The sequence below is a fragment of the Sorex fumeus genome, unplaced genomic scaffold, assembly GCF_029834395.1.
Source record: "Sorex fumeus unplaced genomic scaffold, SorFum_2.1 ptg000193l, whole genome shotgun sequence".
NCBI classification, from domain to species: Eukaryota; Metazoa; Chordata; class Mammalia; order Eulipotyphla; family Soricidae; genus Sorex; species Sorex fumeus.
The window spans coordinates 32,501-51,081 of record NW_026606250.1 but is presented as its reverse complement, the minus strand read 5'-3'; positions in this window follow the sequence as shown (position 1 = coordinate 51,081).

Genomic DNA, 18,581 nt, shown 5'->3' with positions numbered 1-18,581 from the left:
TGGGAAGGTCCACACCTGTCCACAGCTGAGAACTGAGCGTGAGGCCACAGCACTCAGTCACGTGGCCGTTTCCCTTCCCGCTCAGGGAAGGCCGGGAAGCTCCCACAGTGGCTGGCCACCAGCTCCGAGCACGCCCTAGGCCGGGGGACCCAGCCCTGAGCCCCAGGGTGGCTGGGAGGATTTTCAGGAGTTAGCCACGATCCACGTATTTGGTTTGGGGCCACGCCCAGCAGGGCTCAGGGGTGACTCCTAGCTCAGGGGTCATTCCTGGGTGGGCTCGAGGACCCCGCAGGGTGCCAGTTACCAAACCTGGGTCAGCCGCGTGCCAGGCCAGCACCCCCCTGCGGTGGCATCACTAGGGCCCATCGCTGGGGGTGGGGGTGGGGGGGTCTTCCGCTGCCTCTCAGGGTTCGAGAATGTGACTTCGCCCTGCACGTGAGTGAACCTGCCTGGGAGGGGGTTGGGTCCTTCGCTGGAGGCGCCGGGGCTCTGCGGCCCACGCTCGCGAGAGGCCTCTGTCCGCCTGTACAGCGGCTCCGGGAAGCAGGGCCCAAGCCCCCTCCCGTGCCCCGGCCCCCTTCCCGGCCCCCGGCCCCCTCCCGGCCCCCAGCCCGCTCCCACAGCTGGGCTGAGCTCCTGGGAGGATGAGCTCAGCGCGGTCTGGGCGGCGGCTGCGGGAGAGACTTCTAGGCGCTGGGTCGGCAGTGGGGCCCGGCCGGGGCCAAGCCGTCAGGTCCGGGCCAAGCGGCTTGAATTATGACGGAGGGATTCGGGGCCGGGGAAACTTGGAGTTCGCCCACGGGGACGCTGGAAAGTTTGTTTCCTCTCACAGGCCTCGTCCTCCAGCTGTGCCGAGCACGTCCAGCGTGAGGGCGGCCAGGCCGGCCTTTCCCCGGGCCGGGGGCCCCAGGCCACGGGGGTGGGGGCGCCCACTTGCCCCCCTCTGGACTTGAGGGGCTGCCGGTGGCCCCAGATTCGGGGTCCTGAAGCCTGTCAGCCATAGTGGGGGCGGGAGGGGCACTCAGTCCTGGCCGGGCAGGACAGAGGCTGTGCCGATGACCGGGTGGCTCCCGGGCCCCCAAACCCCGGGACTTGTTGCTGACCACACTCCAGGGGCTCCCGGGGACAGCACCCCTTTACGGGAACAGGTCGTGGTGCAGAAGGCTGCGATCACCCCACAGAGGCCCCAGGAAGCAGAGCCTTGAATTCCCGTCCTGACCCCGTGCCGGCTGCCGCCGCCTCCTGGGAGCCCCTCGGGGTTGGGGCCTCTGTGGGTTTCCCATGGTTGGGGGCTGCTGAGGACGCAGCCATGACCTCAGCCGTTGGAGCACCCCTGCTGTTCCCTCTGCCCTGCCTCTGTCCAGGCCTGCAGCAGAGGGTCCGGCTGCCGGTGTGACGGAGGAGGCTGTGGTCAGAGGAGGGAGGCCGCCTGGGCACCCCAGACTCGCCCAGGAAGAGGCCTCAGCGCGTGCTCAGGGGGTCGACCTGGAGAATCCACATCAGCGGGGTGAGGGGTGTCTTAGACTGACCATCTGGCAAGCCGGCTAGAGACCCCAGAGGACAGAAGCTTCCACCCAGGAATTCATTCTCTCCCCGGGAGTGGTCTTGGCCCACGGACACCAGAAATCATTCCCTCGGCCTCGTGTTGTGCTTGGCTTTGCGGCTTCTGCCTCAAGACACAAAGCGGAAGCTTCAGCGCCTGCCATCACGTCTGTCTCCCAGCAAGTGGGGAGGCACCGCGGCCTGGGTGCGTGGGGTGGGGGGTGGGGAGGGGCGTCTGCCTTTTCCCGTTAGAGGCATTTCCAGATCGGAAACAACTCACAACCCTTTGGCTCCATCACGTTTGCCAGAAACAGACCCTGGGACCACACCTGGGCTGCGAGGGAGATGGGACGAGGTCACCGAGCCCAGAGGCAACCTCTGTGGGTAAGAGGCCAGGCCAGAAGGTCAGCAGCTGGGCCGGAGGGGAGCCGGGTGCAAGGAGGGCAGGGACCACAGCCCGCACCTGGCCTCTCTTGTGGGGGCCTGGCCTGTGGGGGTGTCGCCCCTCTGACGTCAAAGCCGTCCGCCAAACCGCCTCCTCCAGGAAGACCTCTAGGCTTGTTCCTGAGCATCTCCCCCGAGGGGCCCTGAGGGTGCCTGAAAGGTCAGTTGAGCAGCAAGGGACTGAGTGATTTCTTCCCTTTTTTCTTTCTGGAAAGGGGTGGCGGGTCACGGAAGTGCGGGAAGTCCTGACTGATGGGCTGGGAACCGGTCAGCCTCACTCGTGGGCCGGCACCCGCTGGTGGAGCCCGGGTCCTTCCGGATTCTTCCGGTGTTCCTGTCTGCTCTGTGCTGCTGCAACCCTCCCCCCCTTGCTGTTTCCTGGGCTCAGAGTCCGGGTGGGCATCCTCAGTGCCCCGGGCCCACAGCCCCCGGCCACAGGCTCCTTCCTTCGTTAGCTGTTTGCTTGGGGGCCTGGCCGGCAGTGGGGGCGTTGGTGGGGGGACACCAGGGCTGGCCTGGCCACAGCCCACCCGCACCGGCCAGCACTCGCTCCCACCAGCTCACCCAGAGCCAGGGGCCACCCAGCTGTCCGCAGAGGGGGACAGAGCATCCTGCAAAAGGCCACCGCAAACGCGGCCAGCTCTGGGTGGCCACGGAAGTGGCGGCACTTTCTCTGCAGTCATCCTGTGCCAATAAAACTTTATTCACAAAGGCAACACAGGCCCGAGGGCCATCCCTGGCTTTATTTGAAACTAAGGGGGTCTCGGTGTTGGGGTGGGGACCTGCAGGCCTCCGGCAGAAGGGACGGGGGGACGGGTGGGGCAGGGAGGAGGTGCCGACATAGGCAGTCGTGTTTTGGGGTGCTGGCCTGGCTCTGCGCCAGTATCTGAGGGCCACTTCCTCTCCAGGCCCAGCCGAGAGGGTGTCCCAGGGGTCCCGCCCCAGGCGTCATCAGAGATGCACAGAGAAGCGCCCCTCAGACTGAGCAGTACTCAGGGGCTGGCTGCAGAGTGCCCGGGAGGCCGGCCGGCAGAGCCAGGGAGCCGAGGTGCTGGACTTTCTGCGTGTCCCTGTCCTGGACACCCCCGGGTCCCCGAGTCAGGATGCCCCCACCCCCATGGGTCCCCTGGTAGGGGCGCCCTCACCTCCCCAGGTTCCCAAAGTCAGGACACCCCACACCCGGGTCCCTGAGTTGGGACCCCCGAACCCCCAGGTCCCTGAGTCGGGACGCCCCCACCCCCAGGTCCCTGAGTCGGGACGCCCCCACTCTCCCCGGGTCCCGGAATTGGAACACCCCCACGCCGTCCCGGGTCCCCGAGTCAGGACGCCCCTGGGTCCCCGACGTCGGGATACCCCACCCCCCAGTTCCCTGAGTTGGGACCCCCACCCCCCGGGTCCCCAAGTCGGGATGCCCCCACCCCTCCTGGGACCCCCCTTCCTCCCAGCTGTGTCCCGTGAGCGCTCGGGTCGAGAGGAAGCTGCCCCCACCCCAAGTCCCAGCCTACGCTGAAGCGCTCGCAGTTTCTGCTCACACCCTGCCGGGGAAACACATTAACCTTTAGGAGGGAATAACGGTCTCATTTTCAGATGACCGTATGGGTTAACCCTTTCTAGGCGGGAACGAGGCCCGCGGCAGGTCCAGCGGCTGCAGACGTGAAGAAAACAGAAAACAGGAGTGGGAGCGGGGGCGGGGGGCGAGGGGGGGAGATCACTGGCCAGAGACACCACCCTGGACACCAGCTTCCCTCGGTTCTCAGCGGAGTTGGGGACAGCGGCCTTGCCTGCCTGGCCCGGGGGTCCCTGACCTCAGCTACCCCAGGAGGAGTGAGTCCAACCGCTTCTCACAGCGAGCCCCGTCCTCGAGCCGGGTTCCAGGCCCAGAAAACGGTGGCCCTGACCCGCCTCTGAGGGGACACAGTCCAGCGTGGGGCCGGCCAGTGTTTCCCAGCTGTCCGGCCTCACCTCCTGCTTCTGGTCTCTGACGAGGACCCCCGAGGGAGCAGCCCGCTGAGAAGGGGGTCGGCCGGGCAGTCGGGAGGGCCCAGTGGAGCAGCCCCTGCTGGCCTGGAGTCCGGCGCCCGCACACGGAGCCACTTGGTGAAGGCCGTGAGCGGAACGGCCTTCCCCCTCAGGAGCCCGGCTCACTCCGGGGAGGCACTGACCACACGTGGCCTTGCTCAGGGCTGGTCCCTCTACGTCCGGGGTCCCTCCTGGTGGGGTCTTGGGGAGAAAATTTGGGGAGCTGGGGCTGTGAGCACACCTGACGCAGCAAAGGATCTCACACACACACGCCGAGGGTAGAACCTGGGCTGGCGACATGCTGGGTCTGTGCCCTGCCCGCCGTGGACGCCGTTGGGGGCTGAGACCATTGCTGTGGCCCCGGGTCAGGGCTGGGGGCTGCCCTGACAGCTGGAAGCCCGGCCCTGGGACCCACGTGGCGGAGTAGCCACGGCCGACCTGGACCTGGACCTGGGGCCACCAGTCTCTGGCCGCAGAGACCCCAGGGATGCCCACTGGGTCTCTCTGCTCTGTGGTGGCCTCTTGCTGAGTGACAGACAGTGTCTCTCCCACGCCAGCCCCCATGCTCGGCTGCCCCAGGGCCCTGCCCACGCTCACCCGGGCCCTCCCTGCCCACTGCCCCTCACCTTCTCTGCATGGGGGCACTGCATTACAGGACTCAGGGCCCAGTGCTCATGGTTCCCAGTGCTGGGCAGACCAGCTGCTGCCCAGAGCCCAGATGTGACCAGGGGCAGGCCACGTGCACGCACCCTGGAGTTCAGAGAGGGCAAGTGACCTGTCCAAGGCACCACAGCTAGAAAGGGGCCGAGTGTCCAGCCTGGGCGACCTGGCGGTCACTGTCCCACCCTGGGCCCCGCAGCCTCTAGCTGCCCAGGGGTCAGGTCCTTTCCTGGGAGAGGGCAGAGGCCAACACGCAGACACAGCAGGAGGCCAGGGACTCTCATGGGGATGCCCCATGCGCTGGCCACAGGTCCCATCCCGGGGGCGTCCACGAGGCCAGGCCGCCTGACCAGTGGGCTTCGGGGGCAGCGGGACCCTGGCCCGCCCCGTCACCACGTCCACAGTGTCAGCAGAACTTGAAGTGGAAACTATCCCAGCAGGCCAGGGAGGGCCAAGGCACTGGCCCTACACGCAGACGCCCAGGTCCAGCCCCGTCAGGAGAGAGCCCTCTGGGCACAGCCGGTGGTGGACGCCCGCTGGAGACGAACCCTGGGGCCGTCTCCCTGACTGAGAACACCATCCAGCTTCCAGGGTCACTACAATGTCCCTGGACGTTCTGGTCGGCTTCTCCAACAAGCCCCATCCCAAGATTCAAGGTTTGAACACACACACGGGCGGTGTAGACGGCCGGGGACGGAGGGGGCACCTGGGGGGGCGGTTGGGAGAGTCGGTGGGGAAGGACATTCAAGGGGGCGCCTGCGCACAGGTCCTGGCCCCTTGCACTGCAGCACGGAGATGAGGTGGGTGACAGATGCTGCGACCCCCTTCCCATCTCCTCCATCTCAGGACAGAGAATGTTCTGGAAGCCTGGAAACTGCTCTGAACAGTGGTGCCAGTGCTGGCGCTGGGCAGAGGCAGACGGAGCGGGGCCCGGGCAGGGGGCCCGAGCAGACCCGTGGACACAGTTTTCCGCGGCCCTCTTGCCTCCCGGCCGCCCACAGACGCTCGCCGCCCCTAATTGGTCTCGTCGGCAGCTTCTAGAAGGCGAAGGTGCCCAGGCGCCGCTGCCGGGCCGAGGGGCTCGGCCGATGCTAATGAGGGGCCCCCATGGGTGCCTCGGCCTGGCAGGGTGAAGGCCTCTCCGCCCTCGCAGCCCGAGCTCACCAGGAGAAAGACTCCGAGCGGCGCGCGGATCAATCGGCCGCCGTCCCCCGCGCTGGTGGGGGCGAGGGCACATGCATATTTAATAACGCCCGAACCTGCCGCTCGAACGTGACCCCGGCCGTGACTCTGACGCACCCGCAGCAGCCGGAGGACGCGGCGCCGAGGTCAGGCTGGGACCGAGTCCGGCTCTGCGCGCCCGTGGCCCTGGGGCTGACGCGAGCCGCCCCCACCTGCCTGCCCCCTCCCGGCCCACCTTTCCTGCTCTTCCTCTCCCACGTGGGCCGCCGGCTCCTGGCCTGACTCACCTGCAGGTGGATGAGGGAGGCCTGGCCTGGTCCTGGGGCCCAAGGCGCCCTCGCAGGAAGGACAGGCGGCGGGCGGGTGGGCCGACAGCTTGCGCTTTGCGGCCCAGGAGACGGTGATGTTGAAGTCGCTCCCCTCTGCGGGGGCACCCGCCCTCCTCCCCTCCAATACCGGGGGGGACGCTTGGCCCGGCCACGCTGGGGATGGGAGCCGGGTGCAGGGTGAGTGCCTCCGCTCCTGCGCCCGCCCTGCCATCAAGGCTGCAGGCGGGGAAACTGAGGCTGGGGTAGAAGCCCCCTTTCTCGGCTGCCCTCCGCCGGCCATCACCACAGGCCTGGGACCAGGAGTGAGAGACCCCGGGGGTCTGGGGCTCCGGGAGAGGCACGTGGACCCGGGCCGCCCCACACCCCCCGCCCCTGGCACCCATGCCCACTCCATCACTCACTGCTCCGGGATTTCATGGCCCGAATGTGCGCCAGGTCTGTGCCCGCAGAAATGTGGGGCCTTGGGGAGAAAATTTGGGGAGCTGGGGCTGTGAGCACACCTGACGCAGCAAAGAATCTCACACACACACGCACACGCACAGACACTCACACACATGCACACTGACACACACACTCACACGCACACACGCACGTATGCACACAGGTCCCAGGTTCCGGCCGTGGGCCCCGTGGGGTCCTGGGCCCCGGATCAGCCCCTTCCCCACGCCCCCTCCCCCGCGCGGGGTGAGTAGGGGCGAGCAGGCGGGAGGGCGGCTCGGAGCCCGACGAGAAACGGCTCTATTGAGTTTTTTAAATTAAATCTATTTATAATTTATACCCTGCCTGCTTCCAAAAAGGATTTGAGGTGGTTTACGATAAGCCACAGCGACCGCGGCAAAGGGAGCAGCTGCGGCAGCACGGGGCCAGGGGCGACCGCAGACCCCCACCCACCCATGCACGCGCACACACACACGCGCGCACACATGCATGCTCACGCATGCACACACACAATACACACACACGCACACATATACACACACACGCACGCACACACACACACACGGGCCACACGGTGCAGGGGCCATGTCCAGGAGCCACTCCGGGTGGGCCCAGGAGTGTGTGTGAGTGGCCGAGAGCTGCCCCGCACACGGCTCTGCCCAGCCCACTGCTCCAGGGACTGGGTGCCCCCGGGCCTGGACACTGGCCCTGCCCCCGTCCTGTCCTGTCCCCCTGCTGGCCCCCACCAGCTCCCTCCTGCAGATGCTGCAGTGTGCCCCCACGCCGGGCACCTGGCCGGGCCACATGGCTCCTGAGCACTGCAGTGGGTGGGCCGGGGGCCAAGGCAGGACCAGCGGCAGCTCCGACTCGAGCACCAGGAGGGAGCAGGGTCCTGTGACCCCCGTTGCAGCCAAGGCAGGCGGAAGCACAGGGCGACCTGGTGACCCGGTGGAGGATGGCCCGAGAGTCAGGATGGCGTGGTGGTGGCAGGTGCCCCCGTGACGGCTCCCCGGCCCCTGGGTCCAGCCACGTCTGAAGCTGGAAAAGGAGCTGGCCCGGGAAAGGAGCTGACCACTGGTCCTTTCTTGAGCTCACAGTTACTTGTGGGTGGGGGTGGTAGAGGCACACAGCACAGTGCTCAGTGCTGACTCCTGGCTCTGTGCTCAGGGCTGACTCCCAGCTCTGTGCTCAGGTCTCAATCCCAGCTCTGTGCTCAGGGCTGACTCCCAGGTCAGTGCTCAGGGCTCACTCCCGGTTCTGTGCTCAGGCTCACCCCTGGCAGGCTCAGGCAACCGTATGAGGTCTCGGGGATCGAACCCAGGTTCGTCACGAGCAAGGCAAGCATGCTGCCCGCTGGACCACTGTCCCTGCCCCGAGCCTGTCCGGGCCTGAGCAAAGTCCCTCAGGGAACTACAGCCCCGACACAAGGCCTCTGGTCTCCCCGTCTGCTCCGTCGTGCCCAGGCCGGGCAGCCCCTGGACCTCTTGGAGAAGGCCCGGAGCGCAGGGAAGCAGGGTGAGGGGCTCTCGGCCTGTCTCTGCTCCCCAGAGCCGGCCTGGGCCCGTCCTCTGGGGCCACCTCTAGCTGGAAGTGTGAGACCCCAGCCCAGACCCCGACTGACTGCCCGCCTCGGTGACAGGGCGTCTCGGGGCCTCTGGCAACATCCTGCTCGTCTCCCTCTGCCATTCTCTCTTCCTCTCTCTCCCTCCCTCTCTCTCTCTTCCTCTCTCTCTCTCTCTCCATCTCTCCCCCCCACCCTGCTGTGTGTGTGTGTGTGTGTGTGTGTGTGTGTGTGCGCGCGCGCGCATCTGTGTGTCTGTGTGTCTGTGTGTCCCCACTCGTCCTGCCCAAGGTCCCGTCTCTTCTCCCCAGGTCCCCTGTCTGATTTTCCCGGGTCCGTCCACCTCCCCGTTAGCTGCTTTGTGAGGTCGAATCCGTGCCCATGAGGGACTGTGTCCACTCTGCGTCCCCAAAAGGCCCATCCAGACCCGGCTGGCCCCGCTCTCCGGGGCTCACCCCGGGCCCTGAGACAGGAGATGGGCCTTCCCTCTGCCAAGTCGGCGGCTGGGAAGGGGGCAGCAGCCCACCCCACCCCGTGCCACTTTCCAAAGGACCTGGACCGGGCTGTCCTCTCGGCCTCCCCCCGCCGGCCCCACTAACGGCTTCCTGGCCTGCTCCAGGCAACCTGCGTCACGCTGGCTTCCCCGGCAGCTGGTCCCGCAGAGACACTCGACAAACATTAATGTGCCAAGTTGGAAAACTTCTGCGCCCGCCCGAGGCTGCCTGCATCAGAGCCAGGGCACGTCTCTGCGCCGGAGCCCGCGGCTGGCGTGATTGGGGCCTGGGGATGGAGCGTGACGTCGGGTCTGTGCTGCCAATTAGCCCAAGCCGGGGGCCCCGCCGTGGCCTGCAGGCGCCGGGGATGGCCAGTTTGGGGAGGGAGGTGCTGGACACGGCCCCGCGGAGCCCTCCTGGTCCCTCGGCCGGGCCCTGCCGCCTCCATCAAGACCTTGCGGACCCAGCGGCCACTAGGCACGCACGCGCCCTGCGCCTCCGCCCTCTTGTCATTGAAACCTAATTTATTGGGCCAGGAGCGTGGGGAAACGGCCTCGCGCAGGGCTGCTGTGTGGCGGAGAATATAATATACACCGTGGGGTGGAATAAGGCTTTCTAGAAGGCATTAAGTCGATCTGGCCCGGCGCAGAGCGACGTGGGATTAATCCCTGCCTGGGATGTCTCGAGACCGGCCGGGAGGCTCTGTGGGGGCCGCCGGGCGCGCCCGCCCCTCTTCCTGTCCCCACCTCTGGGTGGCTTATAAGATTCGATGTGCCAAAGGCCCCCCGAGGGCAGGAGTCGTGTTCTATGGGCCCCGCTGCCCGCCCAGCCGTGATGAAAAGTGTGCAACGAACTCCCGCAGAGGGAAGCTGCGTGGAATGGGGCCTGACGTGCCTCTGTGCTGACCTGGGCTCCGGGGCTGTGGGCAGCAGCCTGACCCCCCGCCCTCGCTCCCACAGCCCGGCCACAGCCCCGGCCAGTGCAGCCTGGCCTGCCAGGGGTCTGACCAGCGCTGAGTTTCCACTTGGGCAGAGTGCGATGGGCACAGAACGTTCGTGAATGTTCGCCAGGCCTTGATGGCTGCTCCTGAGTACTGAGGCACAGTCTCGACTCATTCATTTATTCATTCTTTCATTCACTCACTCGCTCGGGCAGCAGCACTTCTGACGCTCTCCTCAGAACTACAGCGTGTCGCGAGGGCCAGAACGACAGGACAGCGGGGAGGGCGTTTGCCTCGCACGCGGCTGACCCGGGCTCGATCCCCGGCATCCCATAGGGTGCCCTGAGCACCACCGCCAGGAGCGATTCCTGAGCGCAGTGCCAGGAGTTGGGTGTGGCCCAAAGCAACACCACCAAACCCAGCAAAACCGCAAAACAGCCCTCAAGGGCGTTGCCGGCCAGGGTGTCCTGAGTCCAGAGGCCTTGGGGATGGACATTGTGGGGCCTCTATGACCTGCCGTGCGGTCTCCTGGAAGCCAGAGTTGCCCGCCACCCCCCAGTGTCCTAGTCCGGCCCCGGCGTTGGGTTTGTAAATAAAGTTTTATTGGAACACAGGCCTGTTTGTGGGCCCCTGTGGCCTCGGCTGCTCCTGCCCCGCAGTGTGGAGAAGCCGCGTCCAGGGGCTCAGCTCAGAGACCAGAGTCCTCCCTGCCCCGCCCGTGTCCCCCAGGGGGCCTTCCCGCCCTGTGGGACCCCCAGAGCCCTGGAAGGCCAGTGGAGCAGTGCAGAACAGCACATGTCCCACGAGCCTCAGAGCGAGGCCTCCGGGGTCACACCACGGGGACTGTTTCAGGGTCCAGCAATGGGGGGCACACAGGTAGCTTTGGGACTGGATCCCTGTTCCCGCCCACAGCCCCCCACCAGGCACCCCACGGGGCCTCTCTGCAGCCGGGTGTCGTCAAGCCAGGGGACCTTCCTGGCCACACGCCCCGCCTCCGGCCAGGACGGACGGCTGGGCCCTCCCCATCCCCTGGCCCCGTCACCAAACAAGCAGTCACCCCGCACCCCGTCCCCACTGCCGGACACCAAGAGGCTTCCCTGCTGGAATTCGCAGCCTGTCCAGTCCCGGGCCTGCCTGCGGCCTCTCAGGCCAGTCCTGTCCCGGCCCGAGCAGAAACAAAGTGGGTTAAATCACGGTTCCTGTGTGTGTCGCGGGACCTTTGTCAGGAGCAGACAGGGTCTTCAGGGCTGGGGAGACCCTCTTGGCTTCTGCTCACGGCCCCCTCGGGCCCCAGGAGGGCAGCAGCAGTCTCCTGCCCAGAGCCCGCGGAGGTCAGTCTGGCTTCGGGGTGTCAAGTGCTGTGTCCTGGAGCACACAAAAACCCCCTCTGGGGAGAAGGTGGTGCCACCCCCACCATCGAGCCCCCCGCTGTGGGTTCTCAGCAGGGCTGTGGGAGATGGGCGAGGTGGGAGCTTGGAGCCGCTGTCGGGTCCCGCAGGGCTGCGGAGGTGGGGCGGGGAGGGCAGGGGGGGTGGTCCCGGCATGGGGAGCAGCGTGACCCGGTGCCCAGTGACTCGGGAGCGACAGGCGTGCAGGGGGGCATGAGTCGGGGAACAGACTCTCCCGAGGGCTCGGGGGCGTTCAGCCAAGCCTCCGTTGAGCACCTACTGTGTGCCGGAGGACTGCAGGCAACCTGGGGATCCAGCCCCCCCCCCGCATCCCTTCCAAAGGGTCCCAGACCACGATGGAAGCGAATCTCAGTGGACCCCCACGCAGGAAGCTTCCCTCCCGAGGACGGCCGCAGACTCCACTCCCACCCCGGCCCGGCCCCCCGCACCCCTGCCCGTTGACTCTGTCCGAGCCCAGGTGCATTTCCAAGAGGAGAGACTCTGGGGCCAGGCCTCGGTTTGCAGTTCCCCGGGCAGACGCAGGCGCTGGGCGGCATCGGGACCACACAGCAGGCAGGAAGGGCCGCGGGCCAGGCCCGCCCGGCCGCCGGGAAGACGGGAAGGCGCAGGATTCTGCTGAGGCAGCAGTGGGGACGCGCGGGGGCGGCCACGCCGACTCTGGGAAGATTCTGCTGGACTCGGACGCGGGAACCGCGGCCAGCCAGGGCTCCCGCGGGGCCCCCCTGCCTTCCCCTCAGAAAGCCCCAGAAACCTCACTCTAGCCCGTAGCCCGCACCAGGCCGCAGTGTTTCCCCCCAGAGTGTGCGTGTGCGTGTGCGTGTGTGTGAGAGAGAGAATGTGAGTGTATGTGAGTGTGAATGTGAGTGTGTGTGAGTGTGTGGTGCACGCGTGTGAGAGAATATGTGTGTATATGTGTGTGAGTGTAAGAGTTGGATGAGCGTGTGAGTGCGTGTTATGAGTGTGTGTGAAGCGAGTGTGTAAATGCATATGTGTGTTCGAGAGTATAGGACTGTGAGTGTGTGTGGTGTGTGTTGTGTGAGTGTGTGTGCATGTGTGGTGTGTGTTGTATGAGTTGTGTGTGAGTATGTGTGTGTTCAAGAGTGTATGGCTGTGTGAGTGTGTGTGTAGGTGTGGTGCATGTGTTGTGTGAGTTGTGTGTGTGAGTGTGTGTGTTTGAGGGTGTATGTCTGTGTGAGTGTGTGTGTGTGTGTGGTGTGTGTTGTATGAGTGTGTGAGTTGTGTGTGTGTGAGGTGAGGGTGGAGAGTGGGGGGAGGATGGGGCGGGTGAGGCCCGCACACACGCGCACACGGGGTTCCGGGGAGCCACCTGGGACCTTTCACCGTCACCCAAGAGGAAGTCAGAGAGAGAGGCCGCTCTCTGCGGGGCGGCGCGGCCCTTCCAGCTCTCGCGGACGCAGCCCTGGGCAGGAGGGCCCTGGGGACAGGCCGTGTGCCAATAAAACTTTATCGACGGGGGCCTGGAAGACGCCCACGATTGAGGCGCTGCCTTGCAGGTGTCCAACGTGGTTCTGCCTGTCGCCGACTCCCTGCGCCCCATTAGGAGTGAGCCCCGAGCACTAAGGCAGGAGTCCCGGAGCACCCCTGGGTGTGGCCTCCCAACCCCAACCCCAGCCAACCACTTTCTCCACAGAAGCAGGCCGAGCGACAGGGCCTGTGGGCGCAGTGGGCAGCCCTGCTCTGCCGAGTGGCCACCCGCTCAAAGAGCGGGCATCTCCGCAGCCTTGGCGATGGTGCCAGGCTCTGCCCGGGCTCAGGGGAGACTGACCGGGCGGGCCTGAGCCTGAGACTCTCGGGCCAGCTGTGTTCCAGTGGCCGGGGGGAGAAACTTCAGATGTGTCCGTCGCTTCAGGGCAGCCCCCCGAGGCTTCTCAGCAACGTCTTCTGGCGGGCAGAGCGGGGGGCTTCGAGGCCCCTCAGGCTCGCGGACACTCTTTCCTCTCTCGGCCGAGCTGGGGGCGTCGGGAGTCACCGCACGGAGGTCGCAGGAAGTGGGGGGTGCCGGGATGGATCTGGGGGCCTGTCGAGTGTTATCGGATCATGTCCTGACATGTCTCCTCTGGAATGTTCCTAGCTACCGTAAATCAAGGGGCCGCCAGGGGCCGGGGCAGCAGCCGCATAGAAATTCCAAAGAAAACGTATAAAATAAACAAAACAATCACAGTATCAACATTCCATTCCCCACCAGAGAACGGAAAATGTAACGGTTCCTGCAAGAGCCCAGAAATGGGTTTTGTGGGAGCCGCGGCGGCGAGGAGCTTCCTGGCTTTCCAGAAAGACACCGAGTGAGGCCGGGAAGGCGCCGGAGAGGCCCGGCGGGGCCCCGCTGGCCGCCACGTGCTGCGGCTCCTTCGGGGGCGCCGGGCCGGCTGGGCTCTAGCACTGCCGTCGGGGGACTTCCTGCATGCAGAGCCCCCTGCCCCCCCCCCCCCCACACACACACACATACACACAGGAGTTGTTTCTTCCCAATTTATGGTCTCTGTCTCATTTACATGACCTGGAGAAAATAAAGATTCTCGCCGGGGTGTAAAATTCTATTGATTTACCAACTGCTTGATTTCCGACCCCGTGATAGCTTTAGGGTTTCCATGACTTTCCTGTTTGGACCGGTCGCTTGTAAAACACACGTCCTGATGGAACGACATCTGGTCGTTAAAACAAGGGGGACTCGTGCTCTGCGGACGGGGGTGCCGTGATTCTGGGTTCTTCGGCATCCTTGGACGTTGGGGGCTCATCCGGAGTCGGTGTGTGGGGTGCAGAGCAGAAAGGGCAGCGCCAGGAACCTGGAAACTGTAGGCGCCTGCACGCACATGTGCACACGTGTCTATGTGGACGCACGCAGGCACGCGTGTGTGCAAGTATATTGTGCGTGTGCGTACATACATGTGTGTGCATGCGTACTTGCATTTGCGTGCATGGGTGCGTGTGTGTGCATGTTTGTATGTGTATGTGCGTGAGTACATGCATGCGTGCACGCCAGTGTGTGCACGTGTGTGCATGTGCGTGTGTGTACATACATGTGTGTGCATGTGTACTTGCAGCTGTGTGCATGAGTGCATGTGTGTGCGTCTGTGTGTGCGTGAGTACACGCATGTGTGCACACCGGTGTGTGCATGTGTGTGCGTGTGCGTGCATACTTGCATTTGTGTGCATGGGTGCGGGTGTGTGTGTGTGTGTATGTGCGTGCATATGTGCATGTGGGTACGTGTGTGTGCGTACTTGCGTTGGTGTGCATGTGTGTGTCCGCCAAACTCTTCTGAGTCACCCTTCCTGTGTCAGGGCTGTGAGGAGAAGGCCCAGCTCTGGCGATAAGACCCTCGGCAGTAATAACCCCGGCATGACTCACTGCGCAGAGCCGCACAGCCGCTTCCTGTCCCCTGGGAGAGGGTCTCTGCTCTCTGATAATGTCCGAGAAGAATATCGCCAAGAATCTCACTTTCCGTCTCTGTCTCCCGGAGCTGTTTGCCTTTGGTCAACAAGCCCAGAGAACGGCCTTTGAGTCGGCTGCAGTTTGGACCGGCAGAACCTGGGGGCAGGCACGGGGCCCTCGGTGATGGCTGAAGAAGGTTCTCGAATGTTGAGAAGGGAAAATGAGCTCACATGGGGAAGAAAACTGGGGTTCAGAGGAAACAGGGGGCCCAGACCGCAGACCCTGGGCTGTGACGGCTTCGTGGACGGGGTCTGCTCCTTGGACCCCGGTTCCAGGAGCAAAGTCGCTCCACCCCACCCCGGCGTCCAAACTCTTGCCGGGGAAACCCCAAGGACAGCACGGACACTGGCCAAGGCTTGGGCGTGCTCACCTCACCTCACCGAGGCTGGTTTGGGGGTGCCGTTGGTTCGGGTCCGGGGGGCTCATGTGGACCATGAGACGGCAGAGGCAGGGCCTGGCGGACGCCTCGTGGCCCCCCGGAGGGTCTCAAATGAACTGTGGCAGGAACAGCAAGCGCCCCCACCCCCAGCCCGGCCCCAGCCCATCCCCAGGGCCCGGCTCCACCCGGCAGCTGAGGAGAGACGTGGCGGCCGCACGTTCCCGTCCAAGGAACAGAGCCGGCTGCAGGGTTCCAGATGTTGCTGTTTGTGTTATTGGATCATAATTACATTACAGGAGACGAGAAAGATGGCTCCCTGGACACCCTCTCCCTCCCCCCTCTCGCCAGCCCGGGGTGATTTATTCTTTCGGGGACCCCAGCGGGGACACACACCGCCTTTCTGGAAAGGTCACGCGATCACGAGCTTTATCTGGGTCGCAGGTCGGCCCCGGATGGGCGGGAAAGTGGGTGTGAGGTTAATGAACACCCGCTCCGAGGGGCTGACAGGGCCGGGCGGGCGCCAGGGCGAGCCTGCGATTTCTCCACCAGGGGATTTTCTGCTCCGCGCGGCCCCTCCAGATGAAGAAATTCATGTTTTCATAACATTTACAGTCCTGATCCTCCCCTCACTGCCAGATGCGATCCTGGAAATTCATTCTCCGTGGAATGATGCCTTTTCAAAAGTCACTCTGGAGGCCAGGAACGGATGCAGAGGCCCCAGCTCAGCCCCCACCCGCGGGGTCCCTCACAAGCGCCCCAGGACCGGCCCAGGGACATCCCCCCCCCGCCCTGCTGGGTCCGACCGGCTTGTCCTGCGGTCCAGGAGACGCCCCTCCCCGACTCGCTTCATTTGGGGCTCGGCTGCTTTTCCCATCAATGGTGGTGACGCCCCGAGACCCAGCTGCAGTCCGAGGGGCCAGGCGGGGCAGAGCCTGTGAGCGGCCCAGGGTGGGGGGGGCATGGGGGTCAGGGAGGACCCGGGCGGACAGAAGCCAAGGTTTCTGGGACCGATCCCCACCCGAAGGCCGTGAGGCACGAGAGGGACACGTCTGAGCACCAGTGCCCGAAGCCCTGGACTGTCCTGGCACCAGGTGGACACGTGGTCCGAGAGGAGGGGCCGGCCATGCTCGTGAGCCAGACCTCCACCGGGCAACAGCAGACACTGCGTGTCCGAGATGGGAGGGTGCCCAGCCCCGTGCACCAGCTTCCTTCCATGCGATGCTCCCCGGAGCCCCGGAAACTTCTGGAAAGCCTGTCCAAGGAGACCCAGGGAACGGGGCCAGAAGGGGCGGGAGCGGAGGGGCTGTTGGAGGACCCCCCGAGCCCCCTAGCTTCCACGGTGCCCCAGCTCCATCCTCCCCCACGCGACGCCCACGGGGGCTTCCGAGCCCCCCAGCCCCGGACGGGGCCTCCCCCAGCTCGGAGTTCCTCTGAGCAAGGGCCACGCTGCCCCCAACTCCCTCCCGCTGTGCCCCAGGGCCCACGGGTCTGTCCTCAGGAGCAAGGGTGGGGCCAAGGCCCGAGGCCAGCTGGGCGCCTGGGGGAGGGGGCTTCGCTGGCCACATTCATCTCGTCTCGGGGGTCTTTTCTGGGCAGAACTCGGGCCCATGGTGCTCGGGGCCCTCTTGCGCTGCTGGGACTGAACCTGGGTGGGCAGAGGCCAGGCGGTTCCGGGGGGCCGGGGGGCTGGGTGGGCGCCGTGTGTGTGGAGGGTCTACAGGCACACAGGGGAGGGCTCCCCTGACCCCGGGTGGCCCCGGAAAGTGCTGGGGGAGCCTGGGACCTGCTGGGGCCCTGACAGTGGCTCCCCAGCCCCCGGCCTGGCCCCCGGCGGGCGGAATCTGGGGGCAGGTTTTCAGAAGCCGAGAGGGAACGTTTGCCGGGGAGCAGAGACCTCTGGGGGTCTTTCTGAAATGGGGGGAAGGTCTTCAGCAAGCGCAGGTCTGGGCAGAGCGAGGGGCCGGCCCTTGGCCTGTGGGGGGTGCAGCGCAGGGGTCCAGAGGGGAGAGCGAACGCCTGAGCCCAGGCCACAGCTGAGGCCACCCAGGGCCCACCCACCCGCCCGAGCAAAGGCCTCCGGCTCAGGGCCTGGACCAGGAAGTCGGCGATAAACCCCCTGCAGCCGCCCAGGCTCTGGGAGGACACAGACAGGGCAGAGGGCCCAGCACCCCTCACTCCTTTGTCACGGCCCAGCTCTGACCCAGGCGGCTGGAGCCTCCGGCCAGCAGCAGCTCGGACCCACCTGGACCTGTGTCTCCCGTCGCTGTCTCCCACTTCTCTGGCAATGGGCCACTCTAGGGGCAGTCCTGTACCACCCCGGCTCGGCCCCAGGGAGCGGCGGGGCACGCGGGCACACCCCAGGCACAGGGAGAAAGGCACCCACATTCCACATTTCCCGCACTGCCGATGGCCCAGGATCCAAACGCGACACCAGCATGTCCCACCCGGGGCTCCCACGTGAGCGGCAGCCCCCAGTCACCGCCAGTGCAGGGAGGACGTCCCCCGGGGCCAGGGATCATTTCCAGGACAAAGTGACCTTGGGGCCTGGCCACACCTGCGACAGAGGGACAGGCAGGAGGCCAGCAGCAGCTCTGGGGGCCGCAGGGCTGTCCAGAGACACGCAGCCAGGGCCTATGGGTCAGCCCATCCTGGGGTCACCGGGCTCGGCCTGGCTGGTGGCGTCAGACCCCTACATCACCTGGACAGCCGCCCACGCCCGAGTACAGGAGCTGAGTCAAGTCCCGGGGAACCCGACTGCTGTCCACCTGCCCAGCTGGGGCCCGGCGTGGATGAGTCAGTGGGTGCTTGAATGACCCGGGCAAGGGGGTGGTCAAGCAGCCAGTTTGTGGGCCCTGGGGGACTATTCCCTGGGCTGGGGGTCTCTGGATATTGGGGGCTGTCTCCTGGGGGGCAGAGGCCACTGCCGCTGGCCTGTCCTCTCTCCTAACCCCTCCTGTCCTGTCGGTGCCCCCGTGTCCAGTGTGGTGTCTGGGGACCCTCGCGTGGGCTGTGGGCAGCGTGGACCCCAGGAGATCTGTTGGGAGGCCACGGGGAGACGAGCTGTCAGGGCCCGGGGGCTGGAGGTGGGAGCAGATGACCAGGGAGACATCAGAGAATCCAGAACATTCTTCCTCGTCGCAGCCCAGCTGGCTCTGACCAAATGAGCAGGGGCCTGGGAGGCACCAAGTGTCCACTTGGCCTTGAGACCTGACGCAGAGTCCCAGGAACAGAGGCAGGGACAGGAGGGCTGCAGGGGAGAGGGGCAGCATAGGGGAGAGTGCAGGGGGAGGGGGCAGTGCAGGGGGGAGTGTGAGGAGGGAGTGCAAGGGGGAGGGGAGTAGGGGCAGTGCAGGGGGGAGAGGGGAGGAGTAGAGGGGATGAGGGGGAGTGCAGTGGGGTAGGGGGGTGGGGTGAGGGGTGACCACGGCTCAGGGCACCTGGGTGGACCCCCTGGCCCCCGTGGGCACTGGACAAGCCCTGGGGCCTCCCGGGCAGCCCAGAGCAAACCGGAGCCTCTGTAAAAGGCGTCCAGCCAAATCCATAGGCCCAGAGCAAGCCGGACAGGACAGAAAGTTCCAGACGCCCACCGAGGTCTCTGGGAGACCAGAGCGGCCTGCGCTGGGGCGGCCAGCGGGGAGACGGGCGGAGGAGGCTCCCTGGGGTCCCTGCACCCCTGATGCGAAGAGGGGAGTTGTGGGGCGCAGGGGCCTGAGAGGAGGGTCTGGGGTCCCAC